This window comes from Cavia porcellus, unplaced genomic scaffold, assembly GCF_034190915.1.
Source record: "Cavia porcellus strain 051 isolate PalLab524CR breed Dunkin Hartley unplaced genomic scaffold, mCavPor4.1 scaffold_39, whole genome shotgun sequence".
Taxonomy (NCBI): Eukaryota; Metazoa; Chordata; class Mammalia; order Rodentia; family Caviidae; genus Cavia; species Cavia porcellus.
Window position 1 is genome coordinate 8,673,402 of NW_026947522.1, and position 18,899 is coordinate 8,692,300.

The window sequence follows — 18,899 nt, forward strand, 5'->3', positions numbered from 1 at the left end:
CCGCGGTGCTTTTCTCCATCCTACATTGCCACTCACTGCCTATACTAATTCAGGCCCTGCGATTCACACCACCCCGTGATGTTTTTCTCACTCCTACTAGTTAATGTAATGTAACAAACACCCATAAAATGCGCACTACCCAGTGATGTTTTTCTCACTCCTACTAGTGAATGTAATGTAACACACACCCATACAATGCGCACCACCCCGCAATATTTTTCAGAAACCTATCCTACATTGCCACTGCATGTTCCCTGACTTCCCCATGCTGACCACCCCGCGGTGTTTTTATCCATCCTACATTGCCACTCACTGCCTATACTAATTCAGGCCCTGCGATTCACACCACCCCGTGATGTTTTTCTCACTCCTACTAGTTAATGTAATGTAACACACACCCATACAATGCGCACCACCCCGTGATGTTTTTCTCACTCCTACTAGTGAATGTAATGTAACACCCACACATACAATGCGCACCACCCCGTGATGTTTTTCTCACTCCTACTAGTGAATGTAATGTAACACACACCCATACAATGCGCACCACCCCGCGATGTTTTTAAGAAACCTATCCTACTTTGCCACTGCATGTTCCCTGACCTCCTCATGCTGACGGACCCGCGGTGCTTTTCTCCATCCTTCATTGCCACTCACTGCCTATCCTATTTCAAACCCTCCAATTCACACAACCCCGTGATGTTTTTCTCACTCCTACTAGTGAATGTAATGTAACACACAACCATACAATGCGCACCACCCCTCGGTGTTTTTCAGAAAACTATCCTACATTGCCATTGCATATTCCCTGACCTCCCCATGCTGACCACACCGCGGTGCTTTTCTGCATCCTACATTGCCACTCACTGCCTATCCTAATTCAGACCCTCCGAATCACACCACCCCGTGATGTTTTTCTCACTCCTACTAGAGAATGTAATGTAACACACACCCATACAATGCGCACCACCCCGCGATATTTTTCAGAAAACTATCCTACATTGCCACTGCATGTTCCCTGACCTCCGCATGCTGACCACACAGCGGTGCTTTTCTCCATCCTACATTGCCACTCACTGCCTATACTAATTCAGGCCCTCCGATTCACACCACCCCTTGATGTTTTTCTCACTCCTACTAGTGAATGTAATGTAACACACACCCATACAATGCGCACCACCGTGAGATGTTTTTCTCACTCCTACTAGTGAATGTATTGTAACACACACCCATACAATGCGCACCACCCCGAGCTGTTTTTCAGAAACCTATCCTACATTGCCACTGCATGTTCCCTGACCTCCCCATGCTGACCACCCCGCGGTGCTTTTCTCCATCCGACATTGCCACTCACTGCCTATCCTAAATCAGACACTCCAATTGACACCACCCCGTGATGTTTTTCTCACTCCTACTAGTGAATGTTATGTAACACACACCCATACAATGTGCACCACCCCGCGATGTTTTTCAGAAACCTATCCTATATTGCCACTGCATGTTCCCTGACCTCCCCATGCTGAAAACCCCGCGGTGCTTTTCTGCATCCTACATTGCCACTCACTGCCTATCCTAATTCAAACCCTCCAATTCACACCACCCGTGATGTTTTTCTCACTCCTACTAGTGAATGTAATGTAACACACACCCATACAATGCGCACCACACCGCGATGTTTTTCAGAAACCTATCCTACATTGTCTCTGCATGTTCCCTTACCTCCCCAGGGAGACCACCCCGCGGTGCTTTTCTCCATCCTACATTGCCACTCACTGCCTATCCTAATTCAGACCCTCCGATTCACACCACCCCGTGATGTTTTTCTCACTCCTACTAGTGAATGTAATGTAACACATCCATACAATGCGCACCAACCCGTGTTTTTCTCACTCCTACCAGTGAATGTAATGTAACACACACCCATACAATGCGCACCACGCCACGATGTTTTTCAGAAACCTATCCTATATTGCCACTGCATGTTCCCTGACCTCCCCATGCTGACCACCCCGCGGTGCTTTTATCCATCCTACATTGCCACTCACTGCGTATCCTAAATCAGACCCTCCGATTCACACCATCCCGTGATGTTTTTCTCACTCCTACTAGTGAATGTAATGTAACACACAACCGTACAATGCGCACCACCCCGTGATGTTTTTCAGAAACCTATCCTACATTGCCATTGCATGTTCCCTGACTTCCCCATGCTGACCACCCCGCGATGCTTTTCTCCATCCTACATTTCCACTCACAGCCTATCCTAATTCAGACCCTCCGATTCACACCACCCCGTGATGTTTTTCTCACTCCTTCTAGTGAATGTAATGTAACACACACCCAAACAATGCGCACCACCCCATGATGTTTTTCTCACTCCTACTAGTGAATGTAATGTAACACCCACACATACAATGCGCACCACCCCGTGATGTTTTTCTCACTCCTACTAGTGAATGTAATGTAACACACACCCATACAATGCGCACCACAACGCGATGTTTTTCAGAAACCTATCCTACTTTGCCACTGCATGTTCCCTTACCACCCCATGCTGACGGACCCGCGGTGCTTTTCTCCATCCTTCATTGCCACTCACTGCCTATCCTAATTCAAACCCTCCAATTCACACCACCCCGTGATGTTTTTCTCACTCCTACTAGTGAATGTAATGTAACAAACAACCATACAGTGCGCACCACCCCGCGATGTTTTTCAGAAAACTATCCTACATTGCCATTGCATATTCCCTGACCTCCTCATGCTGACCACACCGCGGTGCTTTTCTCCATCCTACATTGCTACTCAATGCCTATACTAATTCAGGCCCTGCGATTCACACCACCCCGTGATGTTTTTCTCACTCCTACTAGTGAATGTAATGTAACACACACCCATAAAATGCGCACTACCCAGTGATGTTTTTCTCACTCCTACTAGTGAATGTAATGTAACACACACCCATACAATGCGCACCACCCCACGATGTTTTTCAGAAACCTATCCTATATTGCCACTGCATGTTCCCTGACCTCCCCATGCTGACCACCCCGCGGTGCTTTTATCCATCCTACATTGCCACTCACTGCGTATCCTAAATCAGACCCTCCGATTCACACGATCCCGTGATGTTTTTCTCACTCCTAATAGTGAATGTAATGTAACACACAACCATACAATGCGCACCACCCCGTGATGTTTTTCAGAAACCTATCCTACATTGCCATTGCATGTTCCCTGACTTCCCCATGCTGACCACCCCGCGGTGCTTTTCTCCACCCTACATTGCCACTCACAGCCTATCCTAATTCACACCCTCCGATTCACACCACCCCGTGATGTTTTTCTCACTCCTTCTAGTGAATGTAATGTAACACACAAACAAACAATGCGCACCACCCCGTGATGATTTTCTCACTCCTACTAGTGAATGTAATGTAACACACACCCATACAATGCCCACCACCCCGCGATGTTTTTCAGAAACCTATCCTACTTTGCCACTGCATGTTCCCTGACCACCCCATGCTGACCACACCGCGGTGCTTTTCTCCATCCTACATTGCCACTCACTGCCTATACTAATTCAGGCCCTGCGATTCACACCACCCCGTGATGTTTTTCTCACTCCTACTAGTGAATGTAATGTAACACACACCCATAAAATGCGCACTACCCAGTGATGTTTTTCTCACTCCTACTAGTGAATGTAATGTAACACACACCCATACAATGCGCACCACCCCGCGATATTTTTCAGAAACCTATCCTACATTGCCACTGCATGTTCCCTGACTTCCCCATGCTGACCACCCCGCGGTGTTTTTATCCATCCGACATTGCCACTCACTGCCTATCCTAAAACAGACCCTCCGATTCACACCAGCCCGTGATGTTTTTCTCACTCCTACTAGTGAATGTTATGTAACACACACCCATACAATGCGCACCACCCCGCGATGTTTTTCAGAAACCTACCTACATTGCCACTGCATGTTCCCTGACGTCCCCATGCTGACCACCCCACGCTGCTTTTCTCGATCCTACATTGCCACTCACTGCCTATCCTAATTCAGACCCTCCGATTCACACCACCCCGTGCTGTTTTTCTCACTCCTACTAGTGAATGTAATGTAACACACACCCATACAATGCGCACCACCCCGTGTTGTTTTTCTCACTCCTACTAGTGAATGTAATGTAACACACACCCATACAATGCGCACCACCCCGTGATGTTTTTCTCACTCCTACTAGTGAATGTAATGTAACACCCACACATACAATGCGCACCACCCCGTGATGTTTTTCTCACTCCTACTAGTGAATGTAATGTAACACACACCCATACAATGCGCACCACCCCGCGATGTTTTTAAGAAACCTATCCTACTTTGCCACTGCATGTTCCCTGACCTCCTCATGCTGACGGACCCGCGGTGCTTTTCTCCATCCTTCATTGCCACTCACTGCCTATCCTAATTCAAACCCTCCAATTCACACAACCCCGTGATGTTTTTCTCACTCCTACTAGTGAATGTAATGTAACACACAACCATACAATGCGCACCACCCCTCGGTGTTTTTCAGAAAACTATCCTACATTGCCATTGCATATTCCCTGACCTCCCCATGCTGACCACACCGCGGTGCTTTTCTGCATCCTACATTGCCACTCACTGCCTATCCTAATTCAGACCCTCCGAATCACACCACCCCGTGATGTTTTTCTCACTCCTACTAGAGAATGTAATGTAACACACACCCATACAATGCGCACCACCCCGCGATATTTTTCAGAAAACTATCCTACATTGCCACTGCATGTTCCCTGACCTCCGCATGCTGACCACACAGCGGTGCTTTTCTCCATCCTACATTGCCACTCACTGCCTATACTAATTCAGGCCCTCCGATTCACACCACCCCTTGATGTTTTTCTCACTCCTACTAGTGAATGTAATGTAACACACACCCATACAATGCGCACCACCGTGAGATGTTTTTCTCACTCCTACTAGTGAATGTATTGTAACACACACCCATACAATGCGCACAACCCCGAGCTGTTTTTCAGAAACCTATCCTACATTGCCACTGCATGTTCCCTGACCTCCCCATGCTGACCACCCCGCGGTGCTTTTCTCCATCCGACATTGCCACTCACTGCCTATCCTAAATCAGACACTCCAATTGACACCACCCCGTGATGTTTTTCTCAGTCCTACTAGTGAATGTTATGTAACACACACCCATACAATGTGCACCACCCCGCGATGTTTTTCAGAAACCTATCCTATATTGCCACTGCATGTTCCCTGACGTCCCAATGCTGAAAACCCCGCGGTGCTTTTCTGCATCCTACATTGCCACTCACTGCCTATCCTAATTCAAACCCTCCAATTCACACCACCCGTGATGTTTTTCTCACTCCTACTAGTGAATGTAATGTAACACACACCCATACAATGCGCACCACCCCGCGATGTTTTTCAGAAACCTATCCTACATTGTCTCTGCATGTTCCCTTACCTCCCCAGGGAGACCACCCCGCGGTGCTTTTCTCCATCCTACATTGCCACTCACTGCCTATCCTAATTCAGACCCTCCGATTCACACCACCCCGTGATGTTTTTCTCACTCCTACTAGTGAATGTAATGTAACACATCCATACAATGCGCACCAACCCGTGTTTTTCTCACTCCTACCAGTGAATGTAATGTAACACACACCCATACAATGCGCACCACGCCACGATGTTTTTCAGAAACCTATCCTATATTGCCACTGCATGTTCCCTGACCTCCCCATGCTGACCACCCCGCGGTGCTTTTATCCATCCTACATTGCCACTCACTGCGTATCCTAAATCAGACCCTCCGATTCACACCATCCCGTGATGTTTTTCTCACTCCTACTAGTGAATGTAATGTAACACACAACCATACAATGCGCACCACCCCGTGATGTTTTTCAGAAACCTATCCTACATTGCCATTGCATGTTCCCTGACTTCCCCATGCTGACCACCCCGCGATGCTTTTCTCCATCCTACATTTCCACTCACAGCCTATCCTAATTCAGACCCTCCGATTCACACCACCCCGTGATGTTTTTCTCACTCCTTCCAGTGAATGTAATGTAACACACACCCAAACAATGCGCACCACCCCGTGATGTTTTTCTCACTCCTACTAGTGAATGTAATGTAACACACACCCATACAATGCCCACCACCCTGCGATGTTTTTCAGAAACCTATCCTACATTGCCACTGCATGTTCCCTGACCTCCCCATGCTGACCACCCCGCGGTGTTTTTCTCCATCCGATATTGCCACTCACTGCCTATCCTAAAACAGACTCTCCGATTCACACCAGCCCGTGATGTTTTTCTCACTCCTACTAGTGAATGTTATGTAACACACACCCATAAAATGCGCACCACTCCGCGATGTTTTTCAGAAACCTATCCTACATTGCCACTGCATGTTCCCTGACGTCCCCATGCTGACCACCCCACGGTGCTTTTCTCGATCCTACATTGCCACTCACTGCCTATCCTAATTCAGACCCTCCGATTCACACCACCCCGTGATGTTTTTCTCACTCCTACTAGTGAATGTAATGTAACACACACCCATACAATGCGCACCACCCCTTGTTGTTTTTCTCACTCCTACTAGTGAATGTAATGTAACACACACCCATACAATGCGCACCACCCCGTGATGTTTTTCTCACTCCTACTAGTGAATGTAATGTAACACCCACACATACAATGCGCACCACCCCGTGATGTTTTTCTCACTCCTACTAGTGAATGTAATGTAACACACACCCATACAATGCGCACCACAACGCGATGTTTTTCAGAAACCTATCCTACTTTGCCACTGCATGTTCCCTGACCACCCCATGCTGACGGACCCGCGGTGCTTTTCTCCATCCTTCATTGCCACTCACTGCCTATCCTAATTCAAACCCTCCAATTCACACCACCCCGTGATGTTTTTCTCACTCCTACTAGTGAATGTAATGTAACACACAACCATACAGTGCGCACCACCCCGCGATGTTTTTCAGAAAACTATCCTATATTGCCATTGCATATTCCCTGACCTCCTCATGCTGACCACACCGCTTTGCTTTTCTCCATCCTACATTGCAACTCAATGCCTATACTAATTCAGGCCCTGCGATTCACACCACCCCGTGATGTTTTTCTCACTCCTACTAGTGAATGTAATGTAACACACACCCATAAAATGCGCACTACCCAGTGATGTTTTTCTCACTCCTACTAGTGAATGTAATGTAACACACACCCATACAATGCGCACCACCCCACGATGTTTTTCAGAAACCTATCCTATATTGCCACTGCATGTTCCCTGACCTCCCCATGCTGACCACCCCGCGGTGCTTTTATCCATCCTACATTGCCACTCACTGCGTATCCTAAATCAGACCCTCCGATTCACACGATCCCGTGATGTTTTTCTCACTCCTACTAGTGAATGTAATGTAACACACAACCATACAATGCGCACCACCCCGTGATGTTTTTCAGAAACCTATCCTACATTGCCATTGCATGTTCCCTGACTTCCCCATGCTGACCACCCCGCGGTGCTTTTCTCCATCCTACATTGCCACTCACAGCCTATCCTAATTCACACCCTCCGATTCACACCACCCCGTGATGTTTTTCTCACTCCTTCTAGTGAATGTAATGTAACACACACACAAACAATGCGCACCACCCCGTGATGATTTTCTCACTCCTACTAGTGAATGTAATGTAACACACACCCATACAATGCCCACCACCCCGCGATGTTTTTCAGAAACCTATCCTACTTTGCCACTGCATGTTCCCTGACCACCCCATGCTGACCACACCGCGGTGCTTTTCTCCATCCTACATTGCCACTCACTGCCTATACTAATTCAGGCCCTGCGATTCACACCACCCCGTGATGTTTTTCTCACTCCTACTAGTGAATGTAATGTAACACACACCCATAAAATGCGCACTACCCAGTGATGTTTTTCTCACTCCTACTAGTGAATGTAATGTAACACACACCCATACAATGCGCACCACCCCGCGATATTTTTCAGAAACCTATCCTACATTGCCACTGCATGTTCCCTGACTTCCCCATGCTGACCACCCCGCGGTGTTTTTATCCATCCGACATTGCCACTCACTGCCTATCCTAAAACAGACCCTCCGATTCACACCAGCCCGTGATGTTTTTCTCACTCCTACTAGTGAATGTTATGTAACACACACCCATACAATGCGCACCACCCCGCAATGTTTTTCAGAAACCTACCTACATTGCCACTGCATGTTCCCTGACGTCCCCATGCTAAACACCCCACGCTGCTTTTCTCGATCCTACATTGCCACTCACTGCCTATCCTAATTCAGACCCTCCGATTCACACCACCCCGTGCTGTTTTTCTCACTCCTACTAGTGAATGTAATGTAACACACACCCATACAATGCGCACCACCCCGTGTTGTTTTTCTCACTCCTACTAGTGAATGTAATGTAACACACACCCATACAATGCGCACCACCCCGTGATGTTTTTCTCACTCCTACTAGTGAATGTAATGTAACACCCACACATACAATGCGCACCACCCCGTGATGTTTTTCTCACTCCTACTAGTGAATGTAATGTAACACACACCCATACAATGCGCACCACCCCGCGATGTTTTTAAGAAACCTATCCTACTTTGCCACTGCATGTTCCCTGACCTCCTCATGCTGACGGACCCGCGGTGCTTTTCTCCATCCTTCATTGCCACTCACTGCCTATCCTAATTCAAACCCTCCAATTCACACAACCCCGTGATGTTTTTCTCACTCCTACTAGTGAATGTAATGTAACACACAACCATACAATGCGCACCACCCCTCGGTGTTTTTCAGAAAACTATCCTACATTGCCATTGCATATTCCCTGACCTCCCCATGCTGACCACACCGCGGTGCTTTTCTGCATCCTACATTGCCACTCACTGCCTATCCTAATTCAGACCCTCCGAATCACACCACCCCGTGATGTTTTTCTCACTCCTACTAATGAATGTAATGTAACACACACCCATACAATGCGCACCACCGCGAGTTTTTCTCACTCCTACTAGTGAATGTATTGTAACACACACCCATACAATGCGCACCACCCCGCGCTGTTTTTCAGAAACCTATCCTATATTGCCATTGCATGTTCCCTGACCTCCCCATGCTGACCACCCCGCGGTGCTTTTCTCCATCCGACATTGCCACTCACTGCCTATCCTAAATCAGACCCTCCAATTGACACAACCCCGTGATGTTTTTCTCACTCCTACTAGTGAATGTTATGTAACACACACCCATGCAATGTGCACCACCCCGTGATGTTTTTCAGAAACCTATCCTACATTGCCACTGCATGTTCCCTGACGTCCCCATGCTGAAAACCCCGCGGTGCTTTTCTGCATCCTACATTGCCACTCACTGCCTATCCTAATTCAAACCCTCCAATTCACACCACCCCGTGATGTTTTTCTCACTCCTACTAGTGAATGTAATGTAACACACACCCATACAATGCGCACCACCCCGCGATGTTTTTCAGAAACCTATCCTACTTTGCCACTGCATGTTCCCTAACCTCCCCATGCTGACGGACCCGCGGTGCTTTTCTCCATCCTTCATTGCCACTCCCTGCCTATCCTAATTCAAACCCTCCAATTCACACCACCCCGTGATGTTTTTCTCACTCCTACTAGTGAATGTAATGTAACACACAACCATACAATGCGCACCACCCCGCGATGTTTTTCAGAAAACTATCCTACATTGCCATTGCATATTCCCTGACCTCCCCAAGCTGACCACACCGCGGTGCTTTTCTCCATCCTACATTGCCACTCACTGCCTATACTAATTCAGGCCCTGCGATTCACACCACCCCGTGATGTTTTTCTCACTCCTACTAGTGAATGTAATGTAACACACACCCATAAAATGCGCACTACCCAGTGATGTTTTTCTCACTCCTACTAGTGAATGTAATGTAACACACACCCATACAATGCGCACCACCCCGCGATGTTTTTCAGAAACCTATCCTACATTGCCACTGCATGTTCCCGGACCTCCCCATGCTGACCACCCCGCAGTGCTTTTCTCCATCCTACATTGCCACTCACTGCCTATCCTAATTCAGACCCTGCGATTCACACCACCCCGTGATGTTTTTCTCACTCCTGCTAGTGAATGTAATGTAACACACACCCATACAATGCGCACCACCCCGTGATATTTTTCTCACTCCTACTAGTGAATGTAATGTAAAACACACCCATACAATGCGCACCATCCCGCGATGTTTTTCAGAAACCTATCCTACATTGCCACTGCATGTTCCCTGACCTCCCTATGCTGACGACCCAGCGGTGCTTTTCTCCATCCGACATTGCCACTCACTGCCTATCCTAAATCAGACCCTCCGATTCACACCACCCCGTGATGTTTTTCTCACTCCTACTAGTGAATGTTATGTAACACACACCCATACAATGTGCAACACCCCGCGATGTTTTTCAGAAACCTATCCTACATTGCCACTGCATGTTCCCTGACGTCCCCATGCTGACCACCCCGCGGTGCTTTTCTCCATCCTTCTTTGCCACTCACTGCCTATCCTAAATCAGACCCTCCGATTGACACCACCCCGTGATGTTTTTCTCACTCCTACTAGTGAATGTTATGTAACACACACCCATACAATGTGCACCACCCCGCGATGTTTTTCAGAAACCTATCCTACATTTCCACTGCATGTTCCCTGAAGTCCCCATGCTGACCACCCCGCGGTGCTTTTCTGCATCCTACATTGCCACTCACTGCCTATCCTAATTCAGACCCTCCGAATCACACCACCCCGTGATGTTTTTCTCACTCCTACTAGTGAATGTAATGTAACACACACCCATACAATGCGCACCACCCCGCGATATTTTTCAGAAAACTATCCTACATTGCTACTGCATGTTCCCTGACATCCCCATCCTGACCACACAGCGGTGCTTTTCTCCATCCTACATTGCCACTCACTGCCTATCCTAATTCAGACCCTCCGATTCAAACCACCCCGTGATGTTTTTCTCACTCCTACTAGTGAATGTAATGTAACACATCCATACAATGCGCACCACCGCGAGATGTTTTTCTCACTCCTACTAGTGAATGTAATGTAACACACACCCATACAATGCGCACCACGCCACGATGTTTTTCAGAAACCTATCCTACATTGCCACTGCATGTTCCCTGACCTCCCCATGCTGACCACCCCGCGGTGCTTTTATCCATCCTACATTGCCACTCACTGCGTATCCTAAATCAGACCCTCCGATTCACACCATCCCGTGATGTTTTTCTCACTCCTACTAGTGAATGTAATGTAACACACAACCATACAATGCGCACCACCCCGTGATGTTTTTCAGAAACCTATCCTACATTGCCATTGTATGTTCCCTGACTTCCCCATGCTGACCACCCCGCGATGCTTTTCTCCATCCTACATTTCCACTCACAGCCTATCCTAATTCAGACCCTCCGATTCACACCACCCCGTGATGTTTTTCTCACTCCTTCTAGTGAATGTAATATAACACACACCCAAACAATGCGCACCACCCCATGATGTTTTTCTCACTCCTACTAGTGAATGTAATGTAACACACACCCATACAATGCCCACCACCCTGCGATGTTTTTCAGAAACCTATCCTACATTGCCACTGCATGTTCCCTGACCTCCCCATGCTGACCACCCCACGGTGTTTTTCTCCATCCGATATTGCCACTCACTGCCTATCCTAAAACAGACCCTCCGATTCACACCAGCCCGTGATGTTTTTCTCACTCCTACTAGTGAATGTTATGTAACACACACCCATAAAATGCGCACCACTCCGCGATGTTTTTCAGAAACCTATCCTACATTGCCACTGCATGTTCCCTGACGTCCCCATGCTGACCACCCCACGGTGCTTTTCTCGATCCTACATTGCCACTCACTGCCTATCCTAATTCAGACCCTCCTATTCACACCACCCCGTGATGTTTTTCTCACTCCTACTAGTGAATGTAATGTAACACACACCCATACAATGCGCACCACCACTTGTTGTTTTTCTCACTCCTACTAGTGAATGTAATGTAACACACACCCATACAATGCGCACCACCCCGTGATGATTTTCTCACTCCTACTAGTGAATGTAATGTAACACACACCCATACAATGCCCACCACCCCGCGATGTTTTTCAGAAACCTATCCTACTTTGCCACTGCATGTTCCCTGACCACCCCATGCTGACCACACCGCGGTGCTTTTCTCCATCCTACATTGCCACTCACTGCCTATACTAATTCAGGCCCTGCGATTCACACCACCCCGTGATGTTTTTCTCACTCCTACTAGTGAATGTAATGTAACACACACCCATAAAATGCGCACTACCCAGTGATGTTTTTCTCACTCCTACTAGTGAATGTAATGTAACACACACCCATACAATGCGCACCACCCCGCGATATTTTTCAGAAACCTATCCTACATTGCCACTGCATGTTCCCTGACTTCCCCATGCTGACCACCCCGCGGTGTTTTTATCCATCCGACATTGCCACTCACTGCCTATCCTAAAACAGACCCTCCGATTCACACCAGCCCGTGATGTTTTTCTCACTCCTACTAGTGAATGTTATGTAACACACACCCATACAATGCGCACCACCCCGCAATGTTTTTCAGAAACCTACCTACATTGCCACTGCATGTTCCCTGACGTCCCCATGCTGACCACCCCACGCTGCTTTTCTCGATCCTACATTGCCACTCACTGCCTATCCTAATTCAGACCCTCCGATTCACACCACCCCGTGCTGTTTTTCTCACTCCTACTAGTGAATGTAATGTAACACACACCCATACAATGCGCACCACCCCGTGTTGTTTTTCTCACTCCTACTAGTGAATGTAATGTAACACACACCCATACAATGCGCACCACCCCGTGATGTTTTTCTCACTCCTACTAGTGAATGTAATGTAACACCCACACATACAATGCGCACCACCCCGTGATGTTTTTCTCACTCCTACTAGTGAATGTAATGTAACACACACCCATACAATGCGCACCACCCCGCGATGTTTTTAAGAAACCTATCCTACTTTGCCACTGCATGTTCCCTGACCTCCTCATGCTGACGGACCCGCAGTGCTTTTCTCCATCCTTCATTGCCACTCACTGCCTATCCTAATTCAAACCCTCCAATTCACACAACCCCGTGATGTTTTTCTCACTCCTACTAGTGAATGTAATGTAACACACAACCATACAATGCGCACCACCCCTCGGTGTTTTTCAGAAAACTATCCTACATTGCCATTGCATATTCCCTGACCTCCCCATGCTGACCACACCGCGGTGCTTTTCTGCATCCTACATTGCCACTCACTGCCTATCCTAATTCAGACCCTCCGAATCACACCACCCCGTGATGTTTTTCTCACTCCTACTAATGAATGTAATGTAACACACACCCATACAATGCGCACCACCGCGAGTTTTTCTCACTCCTACTAGAGAATGTATTGTAACACACACCCATACAATGCGCACCACCCCGCGCTGTTTTTCAGAAACTTATCCTATATTGCCATTGCATGTTCCCTGACCTCCCCATGCTGACCACCCCGCGGTGCTTTTCTCCATCCGACATTGCCACTCACTGCCTATCCTAAATCAGACCCTCCAATTGACACAACCCCGTGATGTTTTTCTCACTCCTACTAGTGAATGTTATGTAACACACACCCATGCAATGTGCACCACCCCGTGATGTTTTTCAGAAACCTATCCTACATTGCCACTGCATGTTCCCTGACGTCCCCATGCTGAAAACCCCGCGGTGCTTTTCTGCATCCTACATTGCCACTCACTGCCTATCCTAATTCAAACCCTCCAATTCACACCACCCCGTGATGTTTTTCTCACTCCTACTAGTGAATGTAATGTAACACACACCCATACAATGCGCACCACCCCGCGATGTTTTTCAGAAACCTATCCTACTTTGCCACTGCATGTTCCCTAACCTCCCCATGCTGACGGACCCGCGGTGCTTTTCTCCATCCTTCATTGCCACTCCCTGCCTATCCTAATTCAAACCCTCCAATTCACACCACCCCGTGATGTTTTTCTCACTCCTACTAGTGAATGTAATGTAACACACACCCATACAATGCGCACCACCCCGCGATGTTTTTCAGAAAACTATCCTACATTGCCATTGCATATTCCCTGACCTCCCCATGCTGACCACACCGCGGTGCTTTTCTCCATCCTACATTGCCACTCACTGCCTATACTAATTCAGGCCCTGCGATTCACACCACCCCGTGATGTTTTTCTCACTCCTACTAGTGAATGTAATGTAACACACACCCATAAAATGCGCACTACAAGTGATGTTTTTCTCACTCCTACTAGTGAATGTAATGTAACACACACCCATACAATGCGCACCACCCCGCGATGTTTTTCAGAAACCTATCCTACATTGCCACTGCATGTTCCCGGACCTCCCCGTGCTGACCACCCCGCAGTGCTTTTCTCCATCCTACATTGCCACTCACTGCCTATCCTAATTCAGACCCTGCGATTCACACCACCCCGTGATGTTTTTCTCACTCCTGCTAGTGAATGTAATGTAACACACACCCATACAATGCGCACCACCCCGTGATATTTTTCTCACTCCTACTAGTGAATGTAATGTAAAACACACCCATACAATGCGCACCATCCCGCGATGTTTTTCAGAAACCTATCCTACATTGCCACTGCATGTTCCCTGACCTCCCTATGCTGACGACCCAGCGGTGCTTTTCTCCATCCGACATTGCCACTCACTGCCTATCCTAAATCAGACCCTCCGATTCACACCACCCCGTGATGTTTTTCTCACTCCTACTAGTGAATGTTATGTAACACACACCCATACAATGTGCACCACCCCGCGATGTTTTTCAGAAACCTATCCTACATTGCCACTGCATGTTCCCTGACGTCCCCATGCTGACCACCCCGCGGTGCTTTTCTCCATCCTTCTTTGCCACTCACTGCCTATCCTAAATCAGACCCTCCGATTGACACCACCCCGTGATGTTTTTCTCACTCCTACTAGTGAATGTTATGTAACACACACCCATACAATGTGCACCACCCCGCGATGTTTTTCAGAAACCTGTCCTACATTTCCACTGCATGTTCCCTGAAGTCCCCATGCTGACCACCCCGCGGTGCTTTTCTGCATCCTACATTGCCACTCACTGCCTATCCTAATTCAGACCCTCCGAATCACACCACCCCGTGATGTTTTTCTCACTCCTACTAGTGAATGTAATGTAACACACACCCATACAATGCGCACCACCCCGCGATATTTTTCAGAAAACTATCCTACATTGCTACTGCATGTTCCCTGACATCCCCATCCTGACCACACAGCGGTGCTTTTCTCCATCCTACATTGCCACTCACTGCCTATCCTAATTCAGACCCTCCGATTCACACCACCCCGTGATGTTTTTCTCACTCCTACTAGTGAATGTAATGTAACACATCCATACAATGCGCACCACCGCGAGATGTTTTTCTCACTCCTACTAGTGAATGTAATGTAACACACACCCATACAATGCGCACCACGCCACGATGTTTTTCAGAAACCTATCCTACATTGCCACTGCATGTTCCCTGACCTCCCCATGCTGACCACCCCGCGGTGCTTTTATCCATCCTACATTGCCACTCACTGCGTATCCTAAATCAGACCCTCCGATTCACACCATCCCGTGATGTTTTTCTCACTCCTACTAGTGAATGTAATGTAACACACAACCATACAATGCGCACCACCCCGTGATGTTTTTCAGAAACCTATCCTACATTGCCATTGTATGTTCCCTGACTTCCCCATGCTGACCACCCCGCGATGCTTTTCTCCATCCTACATTTCCACTCACAGCCTATCCTAATTCAGACCCTCCGATTCACACCACCCCGTGATGTTTTTCTCACTCCTTCTAGTGAATGTAATATAACACACACCCAAACAATGCGCACCACCCCGTGATGTTTTTCTCACTCCTACTAGTGAATGTAATGTAACACACACCCATACAATGCCCACCACCCTGCGATGTTTTTCAGAAACCTATCCTACATTGCCACTGCATGTTCCCTGACCTCCCCATGCTGACCACCCCACGGTGTTTTTCTCCATCCGATATTGCCACTCACTGCCTATCCTAAAACAGACCCTCCGATTCACACCAGCCCGTGATGTTTTTCTCACTCCTACTAGTGAATGTTATGTAACACACACCCATAAAATGCGCACCACTCCGCGATGTTTTTCAGAAACCTATCCTACATTGCCACTGCATGTTCCCTGACGTCCCCATGCTGACCACCCCACGGTGCTTTTCTCGATCCTACATTGCCACTCACTGCCTATCCTAATTCAGACCCTCCTATTCACACCACCCCGTGATGTTTTTCTCACTCCTACTAGTGAATGTAATGTAACACACACCCATACAATGCGCACCACCACTTGTTGTTTTTCTCACTCCTACTAGTGAATGTAATGTAACACACACCCATACAATGCGCACCACCCCGTGATGTTTTTCTCACTCCTACTAGTGAATGTAATGTAACACCCACACATACAATGCGCACACCCCGTGATGTTTTTCTCACTCCTACTAGTGAATGTAATGTAACACACACCCATACAATGCGCACCACAACGCGATGTTTTTCAGAAACCTATCCTACTTTGCCACTGCATGTTCCCTGACCACCCCATGCTGACGGACCCGCGGTGCTTTTCTCCATCCTTCATTGCCACTCACTGCCTATCCTAATTCAAACCCTCCAATTCTCACCACCCCGTGATGTTTTTCTCACTCCTACTAGTGAATGTAATGTAACACACAACCATACAGTGCGCACCACCCCGCGATGTTTTTCAGAAAACTATCCTACATTGCCATTGCATATTCCCTGACCTCCCCATGCTGACCACACCGCGGTGCTTTTCTCCATCCTACATTGCCACTCACTGCCTATACTAATTCAGGCCCTGCGATTCACACCACCCCGTGATGTTTTTCTCACTCCTACTAGTGAATGTAATGTAACACACACCCATAAAATGCGCACTACCCAGTGATGTTTTTCTCACTCCTACTAGTGAATGTAATGTAACACACACCCATACAATGCGCACCACCCCACGATGTTTTTCAGAAACCTATCCTATATTGCCACTGCATGTTCCCTGACCTCCCCATGCTGACCACCCCGCGGTGCTTTTATCCATCCTACATTGCCACTCACTGCATATCCTAAATCAGAACCTCCGATTCACACGAACCCGTGATGTTTTTCTCACTCCTACTAGTGAATGTAATGTAACACACAACCATACAATGCGCACCACCCCGTGATGTTTTTCAGAAACCTATCCTACATTGCCATTGCATGTTCCCTGACTTCCCCATGCTGACCACCCCGCGGTGCTTTTCTCCATCCTACATTGCCACTCACAGCCTATCCTAATTCAGACCCTCCGATTCACACCACCCCGTGATGTTTTTCTCACTCCTTCTAGTGAATGTAATGTAACACACACCCAAACAATGCGCACCACCCCGTGATATTTTTCTCACTCCTACTAGTGAATGTAATGTAACACACACCCATACAATGCCCACCACCCCGCGATGTTTTTCAGAAACCTATCCTACTTTGCCACTGCATGTTCCCTGACCACCCCATGCTGACCACACCGCGGTGCTTTTCTCTATCCTACATTGCCACTCACTGCCTATACTAATTCAGGCCCTGCGATTCACACCACACCGTGATGTTTTTCTCACTCCTACTAGTTAATGTAATGTAACAAACACCCATAAAATGCGCACTACCCAGTGATGTTTTTCTCACTCCTACTAGTGAATGTAATGTAACACACACCCATACAATGCGCACCACCCCGCAATATTTTTCAGAAACCTATCCTACATTGCCACTGCATGTTCCCTGACTTCCCCATGCTGACCACCCCGCGGTGTTTTTATCCATCCGACATTGCCACTCACTGCCTATCCTAAAACAGATCCTCCGATTCACATCAGCCCGTGATGTTTTTCTCACTCCTACTAGTGAATGTTATGTAACACACACCCATACAATGCGCACCACCCCGCGATGTTTTTCAGAAACCTACCTACATTGCCACTGCATGTTCCCTGACGTCCCCATGCTGACCACCCCACGCTGCTTTTCTCGATCCTACATTGCCACTCACTGCCTATCCTAATTCAGACCCTCCGATTCACACCACCCCGTGCTGTTTTTCTCACTCCTACTAGTGAATGTAATGTAACACACACCCATACAATGCGCACCACCCCGTGTTGTTTTTCTCACTCCTACTAGTGAATGTAATGTAACACACACCCATACAATGCGCACCACCCCGTGATGTTTTTCTCACTCCTACTAGTGAATGTAATGTAACACCCACACATACAATGCGCACCACCCCGTGATGTTTTTCTCACTCCTACTAGTGAATGTAATGTAACACACACCCATACAATGCGCACCACCCCGCGATGTTTTTAAGAAACCTATCCTACTTTGCCACTGCATGTTCCCTGACCTCCTCATGCTGACGGACCCGCGGTGCTTTTCTCCATCCTTCATTGCCACTCACT